We start from the raw sequence: 12,293 nt of genomic DNA on the forward strand, positions 1-12,293 counted from the left end.
TGATTTATGGGCATAGACACGAATGATCTGAATTTGACATAGAGGACGCCATTTAGCCAGATTAGGTAAATATGCAAACTAAAATATTGAATGCTATATGATTTCCTTATGCTTTAATTAGATAAACGTATTATTGCATTTAAAGAACTGTGTCGGGTTATTATTTGAAGTATTTCAATGTATATTGTTTAGAAGAAATAAGTGTTGCTATTCCCAGCAACTGGCTGATCCATGGCCAATAGTATGGGAGGAACTGCTAGGTTATAATGTATTGAGATCCTGGTGAGGTAGGGAGGTATAGGTAAACTTGTTGTTACTCATCAGGTGATTGGCGCAATCTTCCTCCCACTTCCAGCGCATGGAATAAAGAAAAGAACTCCCCTCTCTTGAGGACCATTGATCTGAATGTAGAATGACTGATTGGTGTTATGGGCCCCACCAGTGAATGAGTGAATGAATTGTGGTCTGGTCTGTAGCGAGGGGATTTGTGGCATTCAGCGCTGGAGCATGCACTGTCACAAGATAATCTGAGGTATGCCAGTGCTAGAGGAGAGAGCAACACCATCATATCTTGGAAGATATGGTGCTGTTGTGCTCTCTCATTTTCACGCACAATTGCTTTTTTAGGCACTGGAGTTTGCAGCCTTGAAATGCTGGATTTTAGTGGATAGGGTCAATAGCCACCTCCCTGCAAACTCTAAAGCAAGATGTGCACGTCCAGGTCTTTTGCATGGGGATGCATATTGTGCAGCCAAAGAGAAAGGTGAGCCGGGGGCTCCTTTATATGATCAGGGCAATCAAAGCATACACAGCTGCTCCTCATCTCAGTGATTGCTGCAGAACCAGCTGAAAAGAAGTCACTGTAATGACCTATGCAGGGGCATAGCTTGGTCAGTAAGAAGGGGGGGGGGGGTGAGGTTCAGGTTTTCCAACAATATAATATTCAAATACATTATACCACACGTAGGGTGCATGAGAGGGGCTTAAAATGCAGTGAAAAGGGAAAGAAATGTGGAGTGATCGGGGTACTAAGTGAGAGAAATCACAATATTTTGTAAAAATTACAAACATTTTTTAAGACTTTCAAAACCGAGGGATAGAGAGTGTCTGTTTTTGTCTGTGTGTGTAAAAGTTCTGGCAAAATCTGACTGACTCCTAACCAAACCCGACTGAAAGCACGTGTGCCCAATTATTTACCAGAAAATACATGTATTACAGGGGTGTAACACCCCAAACAACCCTCTTGAAGCTACGCCCCCTGCTACCCCTTTTCCATGTTTACAATTCCAAGTGCAATGATTAGAATTGCAGGAGGCGGTAGCCCAGGGGCGCTTTCAAATAATTTTTAGTGGTGTAAAATATGAAATGTTGGGAGTTGCTGACTTTTCTCTCATGCATTGCATTTTCATAAGTTTTCATTACTCACATCAAAATGGCTATTTATGGTCAGCTACTCTGCCTTAACTTCCACTGGCATCAATGACTCTGTATAAAGGGAAAGTTCAAAACTGCCAAATAGATCTATGTCATGTGTAACACCTTCTTACTGTATCTGCTGTGATTTCTAAATCCATAAACATACTTTGAAATGGAAAACTAGAAGTCCCGGAATGCAAAATGCTTTTAATCCAAAATGCCAAACACTGACCAATGGCTTCACACACGAAGTGGAGTTACTCAACAGATATGGGAAACAATGCTGAGCCACTGTTTTTGACACCCTAGATAATTCTTTGGGTCTCAAATCTTTCCCTGTGATAGATATGATTATGATACTTTCAATATATGTAAACAAATTGACAAGTGTTACACGGGTTACTATTCAGAACAAATGGTTGCATGAGCAAGAAGTATCAATAATTATAACTATTACTGTGCCCTATTACTATGCCCTATAATTCTCTTGAATGGAACAATTTATGGGAGTTACCACTAAGTATACATTTAGGCATTAAGTGCATTCATTTGACAAAGTACCATGCATAAAAGTACCATGATTTGTCAAAGCGAATGATCTATTTTTATGAAAATGTATATGTGCACCTGGTAAATGGTATCACTTTCAGAATCAGAATAAGAATGTACCTGTAAAACTGAATGAGATACACTATAAAAATGTACCATTAAAAATGGTGATTTACAACAATGCAAGAATTACACAGTTAAAGGAGACATGTTAAAAATTGTGGTTTACAATAATGCAAAAAATGGAGGGAAAAAGTAGGTAGATGGTTTTGTGAGGTATCATTTTAACGGTTCTGTAGTACTTATCCCCTCAATCTGTGTTTTGTTAGTTTCTCGTACGAATTTAAAACATTTACTGAGTTACAATTGAGCTGTGGGTCATTCAGGTCGAGACATTTTAATATTGCAGTTCTGCATGTACGAATGCCTCTTGTGTTGAACGGTTTTTCCATTGGTAAGCGATGGTATGGATTTAAACTGAACAGATGCATATTAAGTAGATGAGGTCCTGTTTTGGCGCTCCACAAAGGCTACATGACTTTGGGCCCTTGTATTGCCAGCTTGGTTGGTCTGTGTTAGACGGTAATGATCCAAATCGTATTGCTAGGAACTGAGGGGCATATTATCAAGGACGGCTTTAAAAATTATTGCCGGTTTAGTGGCAGAAAACTGCAGCTAAAGCGGCGATAATGGGCTTGATAGTATGCCCTTGAGAATTCCAATAGAAGTCCATGTTCTGCTATGAACATGGGCTTCTATTGGAATTCTCCAGGGTATATTACCAAGCCCATTATCGCCGCTTTAGCGGATGGTTTTCTGCCACTAAACCGGCGATAATTTTAATGCCGTCCTTGATAATATGCCCCTTAGTTTTTAGATAGTGGGAATAAATCAGATCCAAGTATGTTGCCAGTTGAAGTTTTGTATACGATTGTAGTACCATCTATGCATGGGCTCGCTTAATTATTCTGGTTTTATCTTCCAATAGCGAGTGCTTTGTTGCCCCTTTCTTTAATATTTGTTGAAAAGAAGAGAATGGTAAATTCTGTTCCCAGAGACCTGTTGTGTTAGTAAGCTTTAAAGATGATTGTAAATATTTGGTGTAAGCAGACTGGGGGTCATCCTGTAGTGCCTTCCAGAGCACATTGTTAATTATATTTAGTCGGTTGGTCCAAAGTTTGTACCAGTTTTTTATTTTTATGAATATTCTGTGTAGGTGGTGCTGCTGCAGCCCACATTCCAACCAGACCTGCGCCGGTGAAGAATTGCAAGGTGGGGAAAATACTGTTCTATATGCCAGTGTTTGAAGGCTGTCCAGGATTGCCGTGTCTTTCCCATGCTGGATTTCACTTGCGTACGCTACAGTTGGCAAGAGTTTTGCTTTAATAGCTGCCAGTAGTGGAGCAAACAATGGGCCTTTAAAGCTCTTTGCAATTGAACAGAAAGCAAATATTAATCCATTACCATTTCTCAGTAAGGTCTCATTGTGTTTTTGAAAGGTTATCCATGTGTACACGTAAATATTTGTAGCTGCGGACCACGTCCAATTTTGTGTCACTGATTTTGAATGGTAGTTGTTTGTGGACATGGCGACTTATAATCATAGCTTTTGTTTTTGTAGACTGGTCTGGTTCTCAGACCAGTCTACCAAGTCGGCAAGAATCAATGAAGTGTAGTATTTTGCTTCTGAATCTATTAGAGCGATCATTCGATAATTAGCTTGATCTGTTCGACCGCCTCCTTTGTGCACTGGGTTGATTATAGAGTCTCTCCAACTCTCTGGAAGTCTGTGTGTACTGCCCACCTCACGGAACAGGCGGGACAATGGGACTGCTTAAAAATTAGGATCCAGTTTGTAGATTGGTTGGGGTATACTGTTTAGGTCTGGTGCCCCGTCTAGTCTGCCGGAACTTATGATCTTGGATGTTTTTTCTCCTGAGTATGGAGTTGGTGGTTGCTCTATTACCAATGCTCTCTCTGTGATGCTTCCTATTTCTTTGGGGGTCATAACTATTGAGTGTGCTCGGTTGGTCTGATTTGTTAGACCAGCTGGTTCTGTGGGTAATATGGGAGCACTTGGGTTTGTAGGTGTAGACTGTGTTGTTGTATTGTGGTCCTTGGAAGGAAAGTAGTTTGGGGTTTCCTGTAGCCCTTTTATCAATAGCTATGGAAAAAGTGGAGGTTAAATGATGTATCCAGGCTGACTCTGTGACACAAGCAACGTTTCTTACCTTTGGGGATCTTGCAAGGCCATTTACTAGCTCCCAGAAGGCTCTTGTGTTTGATCGTTTGGCGTTGTGTAGAAGTTTGGACCAAATTTTGTCTACCTGGGTTCTTTCATCTTCCCTTCCTTTTTAAAAAAAAAATTATCTCAAGGAGTAAGCATATACACCACATATCAGTAATGATAATAAGTAGGAAATCAACAAAGAGAAGAAAAAAAAAAGAGTACATACAAGTACAATATCACATAAATGACCAGCATTTTTACAATGCTATATTTAGCATAGGCCCCCAAATTCGGTGAAATTTCTTCCCAGATCGGATACCCCTGCTCTTAGCTATAGCCATTTCTCTTTCAAATATATCCCTTAGCATGGCCCACCATTCCAGAGCTCTAGGTGGTATTTTAGATATCCAAGCGCAAGCGATGCATAATCGTGCTGTTACAATGATAAGCGATATGAGAGATCTTAATTTATCGAAAGTCAGGATCTGACTTATAGCCAAGCATAAGCTCTTTCTCTGTTAATAATATGTCAATCTTAAATGCAAGACATCCTTCCAAAAAACTGTCAAACCTGCACAAGTAGCGAACATATGTAAGCTGTCTGCAGCGACCAATCCACATTTCGCACACTTGTATTTATCACTCATATTTACAGTATTAGCATCTATCCACCTAGCTATTAGTTCTGGAGTGTAATAAAGCATGTGTAAAGTTTTAAACTGTTGCAACTTTAAATGAATGGAATATACCGCAGTGTCTAAGGTCTCCAATGCCTCTTCAATATCTCCAGGACTAATATCTTGTTCCAATTGCTCACTCCATTTAGATGCTAACTTTAGACTATCATTCTCCGGAAATTGAGAAAATAACTGATAAGCCTTACTGATAGTCAATTTTGCATCTGAGTGCAGGCAAGTCAGTATATCTGATCCCATAGGTTTCTTATAAACCTACACCTCCATAAACAATCTCTAATTTGTAGATATTTATAGAACATATTTTTGGGGATACCAGATAATATCTGTAAATCTACAAAAGTATGAAACCCGTTAATGTTATATAAATGCCTAAATTGGCTAAGGCCATATCTGTGCCAGGATTTAGCTTGAGTATCATGAAAAATTTCCGGAAGCAAAGGATTACTCCATAAGGGCAAGCTAAGATGCATCAAAGGCAAAGAACATTTGGCTGTGATCTCACACCAGATATATACTATGTCCTTAAGAGTCTTGAACCCTACTCTTTTTAAGTAATTTGGATCATTAATCCTATAAAGAAACATAATGCTATCATTGCTGATAGCAAGGCTATAGCAGCAATGCTGTTTACTAGGAGAAAGAAGGTCACGTAAGCGTCCTACAAAAGAGGCCCAAAAATAGAGCTGAAATCCTTCATATTTATAGGGAAGTTTTAAGTATGTTATAGCTGGACGTGGTTGCTTGTAGCTCCATATGAAGGTACTAATAGCCCCTTCAAGCTTTAAAAAAAAATAATTCGGAACTCGTAGTGGTATTGCCCTAAATAAGTAGACATTTAGGTAAAACAATCATTTTAATGATGTTACAGCGCCCTATAATGCTAATAGGCAATTTATGCCAATCCTTAATTTTAGAGATCACACGTTAAAGTAAAGAATCGTGGTTCAGTTTTATAATCTGTCCCAAATCTGAGGTAATCCGCACACCTAGGTAGGTAGCTGATGTACAGACTCCGGTTATCTCCCTGCTTGTTTGAAAGTTAAGAATAGCCTGTGTCTTATTGACATTCAATTTGTATCAGGAAAAATTCCCAAAATACTAGCTTCAGTTTGAATTGCCTCTATAACTTTAACTGGATCTATATAAAAAAAAGCTATGTCATTAGCATAAGCCATTATTTTCAACTCTTCAGAGCCTAATAAAACTGGTGGAATAGATAAGTTGGCAAGCAATGATCTGATAAATGGTTCTATATATAAGGCAAAGAGTAAAGGCGAAAGAGGGCAGCCTTGCCTAGTACCCCTCAGTATCGTAAAAGGAGTGGACTGGTAATGTAAGTAAATTAATTTAGCTCTTGGAGATTTATATAAAGCTCTAATCTAGTCATAAAATCGACCATGAACATTATACATCCTAAGTATAGCAGAGACAGTACCACGTGACACGGTCAAATGCTTTTTCCACATCGAGCATGACCATCTCAATGTCCAAGTTTGATTTAGAAGCAGCATCAATGGCAACCAAAGCAGTATTCACGTGCGCAGTAGTATCCCTACCAGGTATAAATCCATGTTGTTGATCAGAGACTAGTTGTGCCTAACCCTGGGCGTCGTGCTCCGCTTCGCCCAGGAAGTGCACGTAGCGCTGCCTGCTTCGCCGTTTACGAAGTAGGCGTAGCAGGCAGCGCTACGCACACACCGTAGCGAAGCAGAGCTGCCCGCCACCCGCCTCCCGCCCGCCCTAATTTTAAAATAATTTAAAGAAGGTTAAAGGTAAATAAACCTCCTTACCTTCAGCGCAGCGTCCTGGGGCTCCCTCTTCTTGCTGACGGTAACTTCTTCATGCAAAAGCGCATGCGCGGACGCCCGCGCATGCGCATTTCTCGCGAGAAATGCGCATGCGCGGTCGTCCGCACATGCGCATTTCTCGGCAAGGCGCAGCGCTGAAGGTAAGGAGGTTTAAATTTACTTTTAACCTTCTTTAAATTATTTTTAAATTAGGGCGGGCGGGAGGCGGGTGGCGCGTAGTGGGGCTACGCGGAGCGCGCGAGTGTGCGAAGATTTTGCCACACTACGCGCTGCTCCATGTAGCCCTACTACGCCCACTACGCCCAGGCCTGGTTGTGCCATAAGAGGCGCAAGGCGCATTCCCAGTACTTTTGCAAAAATGTTTGCATCTACATTTATAAGTGAGATCGGGCGATATGACCCACACTCTTCCTTCGGTTTATTCTTTTTTTTAAAAGAAGACTATGTTTGTCATGTCCCACGAACTGGCTACCATCCCACTCACACTAAAATAGTTCATAATTTTACACATAAGGGGAATCAAGCTAGACTTAAATGCTTTATAAAATTTCACTGGTATGGTATCTTACCCTCCTGCTTTGCCAGAAGGGAGAGCGCCAATGGCATCAGATATTTCTTCAGCTGTAATCTCTAAATTGATGGAATATGTCTGTACTGCTTCTAATCTATGAATAGGATCACGAAAATTACATTTATCAATATATTCGAAAACATTTTTTTATCAAATACATTAGGGTTACTATATAATTTCTAGTAGAAACCTAAAAATTGTTCTACTATCTTCTCAGGCTGTGTATAAAGTAACCCCCATCACCATGTATGCCCTTTATTTCTCGTTCCGCCCTTTTACCAGAAAATTGATGCGCAAGCACTTTGCCTATTTGTTCACCATACTCGTATTGCAGAGCTTGATTTTTATTAATACTAGCCGCCGTCTTATCTTTTAGAGACCTTCCCAGTGCAGTACGCTTTTCAATTAAAAGCAGATATGTTTGTGAGCACGTTGAGGGCTGTCGTCTGTTGAATGAGACCTCATCTGATTTCATCAGCATGTGCATTTTCTAATTGCCGGATGGCTTCCCTAGTAGCCTTAGTTGACAAGTTCTTAATCCCATTCTGACTAAAAACATATTGCTGTGTAGTGCCTCTTATTATCTAGAATAAAATAAAATTACTAATACTATTCTTCATAAATGTTAAAAACTCTATACCCATCAGCAAATAGCGAGGAAAGGAGAATTGGCGTGCTGGTTTATCAGGTGAACTAAGCGTAAGTACCAGCAATATGGGATTATGATCTGAAACTATCTTGGGGCACACTTCACACTTAGCCATATTCAAGATTGTATTGTTAGCCAAAAACATGTCAATTCTTGAATACTGCCGATGCGGTGCGCTGTAGTAACTATACCCAGGTTGTAAGGGATGTAATGACCGCCATGCATCTTTAAGACCACGTAATCGAGCCATTTCCATGATAGCAGCTCTTACTTTCATCATCCTGGCCGAGGCACCTCAATTAATAGAGTCTAAGTTTGAGTTCATGATACAATTGAAGTCTCCCATAATAATTAAGTCTCCCTGCCAGTCAAAAAGTTCTAGTGATAACATCTCAAACATAAGCGGCTCATCCAAATTTGGGCCATAGAGAGCACATAATAAAAACTTATGACCGTCAATAAGTAACTGTACAATTATCCACTGCCTCTGTTATCATAATACGCTCTAAGCAATGTGTAGTTGAGCCGCTTGTCAGCTAAAATGGCAACACCTCTAATAGAGACCGTATGGGAAGTACATGCGATTACTTTATAATCCAATTGTTTTAGTAGCTGTCTATCTTTATATGCCAGATGTGTTTCAATGAGGGCCACAACATGAGGTTTATAATTTTGAAGCTCTGCCTGTACCATCTGGCGTTTGCTAGCAGAATTTAATCCAGAAACGTTCCAGCATAGATACTTTATTAGGCCCATTTATTTTGTATATGTAACATATAAGAGCCTAGGGACCCCGAGCCACATCTCCATCTATTTCCCTTACCATCAATTATGAACGGACAAAGAAGCATTGTGTCACAAAGTTTATGGAATCTTAATCTAAATGTACTGCTGTAAATAGGGATACTCGTATCAAAAATAGTACCTCTGCCTCCTACTTTTGATATTTTTGTGTTAACACCCTCCACCCAAACAACCCAGGGCAAAGCCAAGACCTCCCAAACCCTTCCCTGAAACAAACCCTCCCTCCCCCCATTTCCTAGAAAAGGAATCTCCCCAACCAGGCTGTCGATAGATCTGACAGCCATTAGAAGCTTGCACCCCCAGAGTGCTACCCGCTGGGTATTAACCCCATCATAGCCTAAGCCATATACACAGGAAAAGCCACAACACAGGGATGCATCATCATATAATCATTAAAGACAATCATAAAAAAAAAAATACGTAGCTTTGAGCATATTATCTCTACAATTCACAGGCCTAGGAGAATGAAGAAAAGAGAAAGAGATGAATGGTTCAGATAGAGCGAGAAAAACACACAAAATGAAATCATATACACAAGAGGTCCGTCTGATTATATTTTCAAGTCCTAGAGAGCCGCCTTCTCCAATGACCTCAAAGAATTAAGTACCTGCTGAGCCTCAGTAGCTGTGACAAAGATCCAGGTGTGTCCCCCACGAATAGCTTTGAGTATCGCTGGCTCTTGAAGAAATACTTGTGCACCAGCTGCATTCATAGGGTCAAACAGTTGACGTAATTTCCAACGCAGCCATTGTTTCTTTACAAAGTTCTGACCTGACAGAATATGGAAGTAAGTTAGCCGTACCTGGGCGAGCTCGAAAGAAGACTGCTTGTCTAAGCAAAACATTTCCGAAGTAGATGATCATAGGCCTAGGATGTTGTCTACTGGCTCGCGCATCTTGGTTTAAAAACAGAGGGAGTCTATGGGCCCTTTGAATCTGAGAGTCCCAATCCCAGTCAGCGAGATCCGGAAATGACTTCTGAAGTAGTTTAACTATATAGGCCAGAGGATCAGTGCCCTCTTTATCCTCAAGAATGCCAAAGAGCTTTAAATTATTCCTGCGATGTCAATTTTTAAGATCTTCAATTTTATTTTTAAGAGATAAAAGCTGGCAATCATGTATTTCAGTTGTCTTTGCTGTTGTTGCAGTAATATCTTCTGTATTCGACAGATGCTGCTGTATTTCTGCTATTTCTTGTGTTAGATCAACTACCTTAGCCGAAACCTCAGACAGGCCCTGCTGTATCGGAACACTATCTGTTCTAGCTTGATTAAAGCTACTTTGCATCTCAGTTCTTTGTTCATGAAGCGCTTGAAGAATAGTGGATAACGAAGGCTCCTTAACAATAGCAGTCATAAGCTCCCCATCCTTTGTAAGAGTGGTTGAGGTCGCAGAGGAAAGGTCTGCCACAATTCCTTCCTCACTGCCGCCCAAGTAAGAGTCATTAGGAGCTTCACAAGTTTGATCAGCTGAGCCAGGGCTTGCGATGACAGATGTTTGCAGCTCATTACTAGATGATGAACCAGATAGCCTTGATATTATAGCTTTGACTTCTCCCTTAGCCGTGACCCCTTTATGAAGTGGACTAACCTTGCTGGTGCGTCCACTAACCCTGGGCAGAGTTCGCGTAGTTGCGCTACGCTGAGTTCCACGAAGTTGTAAAAAAACCTCAGCGAGCTACGCAGAATTCGGCGAGCATGCGGAGTTGCTTGTTTTGCCTGTTCGCGATACATTTTTCCTGGTCAGGAATGCGTATTGCGTGTTCAGGATGCTATTTGCATGCTCGGGGGAAATATCTCGCAAACTTTCCCATGCGGTCGCCAATGGGTGCGGCCATCTTGTTTTTCACTTGTCCCGCCCGTTCGCGATTTTCCTGTTCTGGAATGCGAGCTTCACCAAACCTCTGCCGGATGTCCGATGGTGCATCCGAATGACGTGTTTGCGATCGCACACTCTCACGGTATCGCGCGGCATGCTACCAAAATCTTGTGGCGCATGCAACCAGATAGGAAAACTCATCGCCATGGTCTGTTCCAGAGGGGGAGCGGCACACATCTGAATAATTCCTGCAGCTTTGCCGGTCTAGAAAAGTTTAAGCACAGGTTTTCCCAATGAGGAATTCCCTCTCCCATCGCCGGTTGTACGACGACCGGCCGTCTCAATGAGTTTATTTCCAGTGGGAGCAGGTGCAATGGCGGTTGTACGCTGATTCCGGCCCCACGGTGGAGCCATAATCATCTGCGAGCCTTGCAAGCCTTCTGGTCTCCGTGTCAAGACACAGCTGTGATACGATATTTGGCGTATTAACCTCATGTGCCACCACGCCGTCCTATAAAGTCGGAGAGGGCAGTGAGCAGAAGTTAGCCTCTGTGACTTTTGCTCATACAGCAAAATCAAATACTTAGTAACATCAGCGGGAGTGGGTGGGAGAGCAGCCGAGGTTGCAAGCTCTCAGCGGCGGTCTCAAACCGCCATCTTCCTTTCCCCATGTGACCAATCTAGCCAAATGTGTTTTTTGTACTGCTGCTTGAGTTCTTTTACTTGTTCCCATGTGGTTTTGGATTCGGTGGAGCCCCTTGTGGATCTGATCACATCTCTTAGACCTTTTCCTAAGCTCCTGGCTGTGCTACACAGGTGTTTGTGTTGGCTGCTGTTCACGCTTCTGTGCGGGTTTGTTGTTGGGGGTTCCTTTAGTAGGTTTGTCAGGAAGGTGGCCCAAGCTTCTACCAGTGAGCCCTCCTTTGAGTCATGAATTGTTCTCAGCTCCTTTGCCCTCACGGTTATTTTGGGGAGTGAATTGCTTGTCGATCTTAACCGTTTGAGGTTGTTCGTAGTCGGTGACCTTGGCTTAGGTGGTGCTATCATGTGTCTTGAAAAGGAGGTTATCAGTTTGAGATGCTGGCAAGAATGGTCACTTTTGGTGATGTATTTGATTGAAAATTCCTTTGTTTGGGCAAGCATTGGCAGGATGAGAATGGTGTAATTTACTATTGTGCGGGTGTTTGGGCCTTGGTATGTGCAATTCGGTGGTCTGTCCTGTTTGGTTCTCCCATTTGGTACTCTAATCCCTAGATGTTCTAGGTCTGTCACTAGTTTTTTCCGCATGAGTCATATTGTTTGTGGGTTGGGTGGTCTTGAGGTTGTACTGCCCATATTGCATTTGCTGCTGATATGAGGTCTAATGCATATGCCTTCCTCAGGCATTTGTATTAGATTTGAGTTATAGTCGCCAGTTACAATTATTTCCCATGCTGGATGTTCGAACCTTCTTTCGGCTATGGCAGTTATCAGTTTGCTGAATAGGGTTTCTTATTCTCCTGTTTCGGGTGTGCGTAAATGTTGATAAGACCAATAGTGTTTGCCACTTTGTTGGGTCCAAGTGCATTTTTATTATTTTTATGTATGTTGGTGTTGCTGGCATTTATACGGATGTAATGTTTAATGCAGTAGAGATGTAAATGGCAAGGCCACTCTTTGGTCTACCGTAGCTTTGGGGTCTTGTTGCTTTCACGTAGTGGAGAATGTATCCTACAACCTGGACTGGTGTAATCAACCATGTTTCTTGAAGG

At 41.6% G+C, this 12,293-nt stretch overlaps 1 protein-coding gene across 9 annotated transcripts in view; it reads right to left on the reverse strand.

Moving 5' to 3' along the window:
• LOC146817850 (amine sulfotransferase-like) overlaps nucleotides 1-12,293 on the reverse strand; it is a 600,799-nt gene that overhangs the window by 409,792 nt on the left and 178,714 nt on the right. For 3 of the 9 annotated variants that reach the window (XM_085611325.1, XM_085611319.1, XM_085611322.1), the window contains one exon: nucleotides 4,197-4,315. The exons of the other annotated variants lie outside the window; for them this stretch is intronic. The gene's annotated coding sequence lies outside the window, so the exon portion shown is untranslated. The remainder of the gene's footprint in view (nucleotides 1-4,196; nucleotides 4,316-12,293) is intronic. 9 annotated transcript variants of the gene reach the window in all.

The sequence above is a fragment of the Triturus cristatus genome, chromosome 6 (genome assembly GCF_964204655.1).
Source record: "Triturus cristatus chromosome 6, aTriCri1.1, whole genome shotgun sequence".
NCBI lineage: Eukaryota > Metazoa > Chordata > Amphibia > Caudata > Salamandridae > Triturus > Triturus cristatus.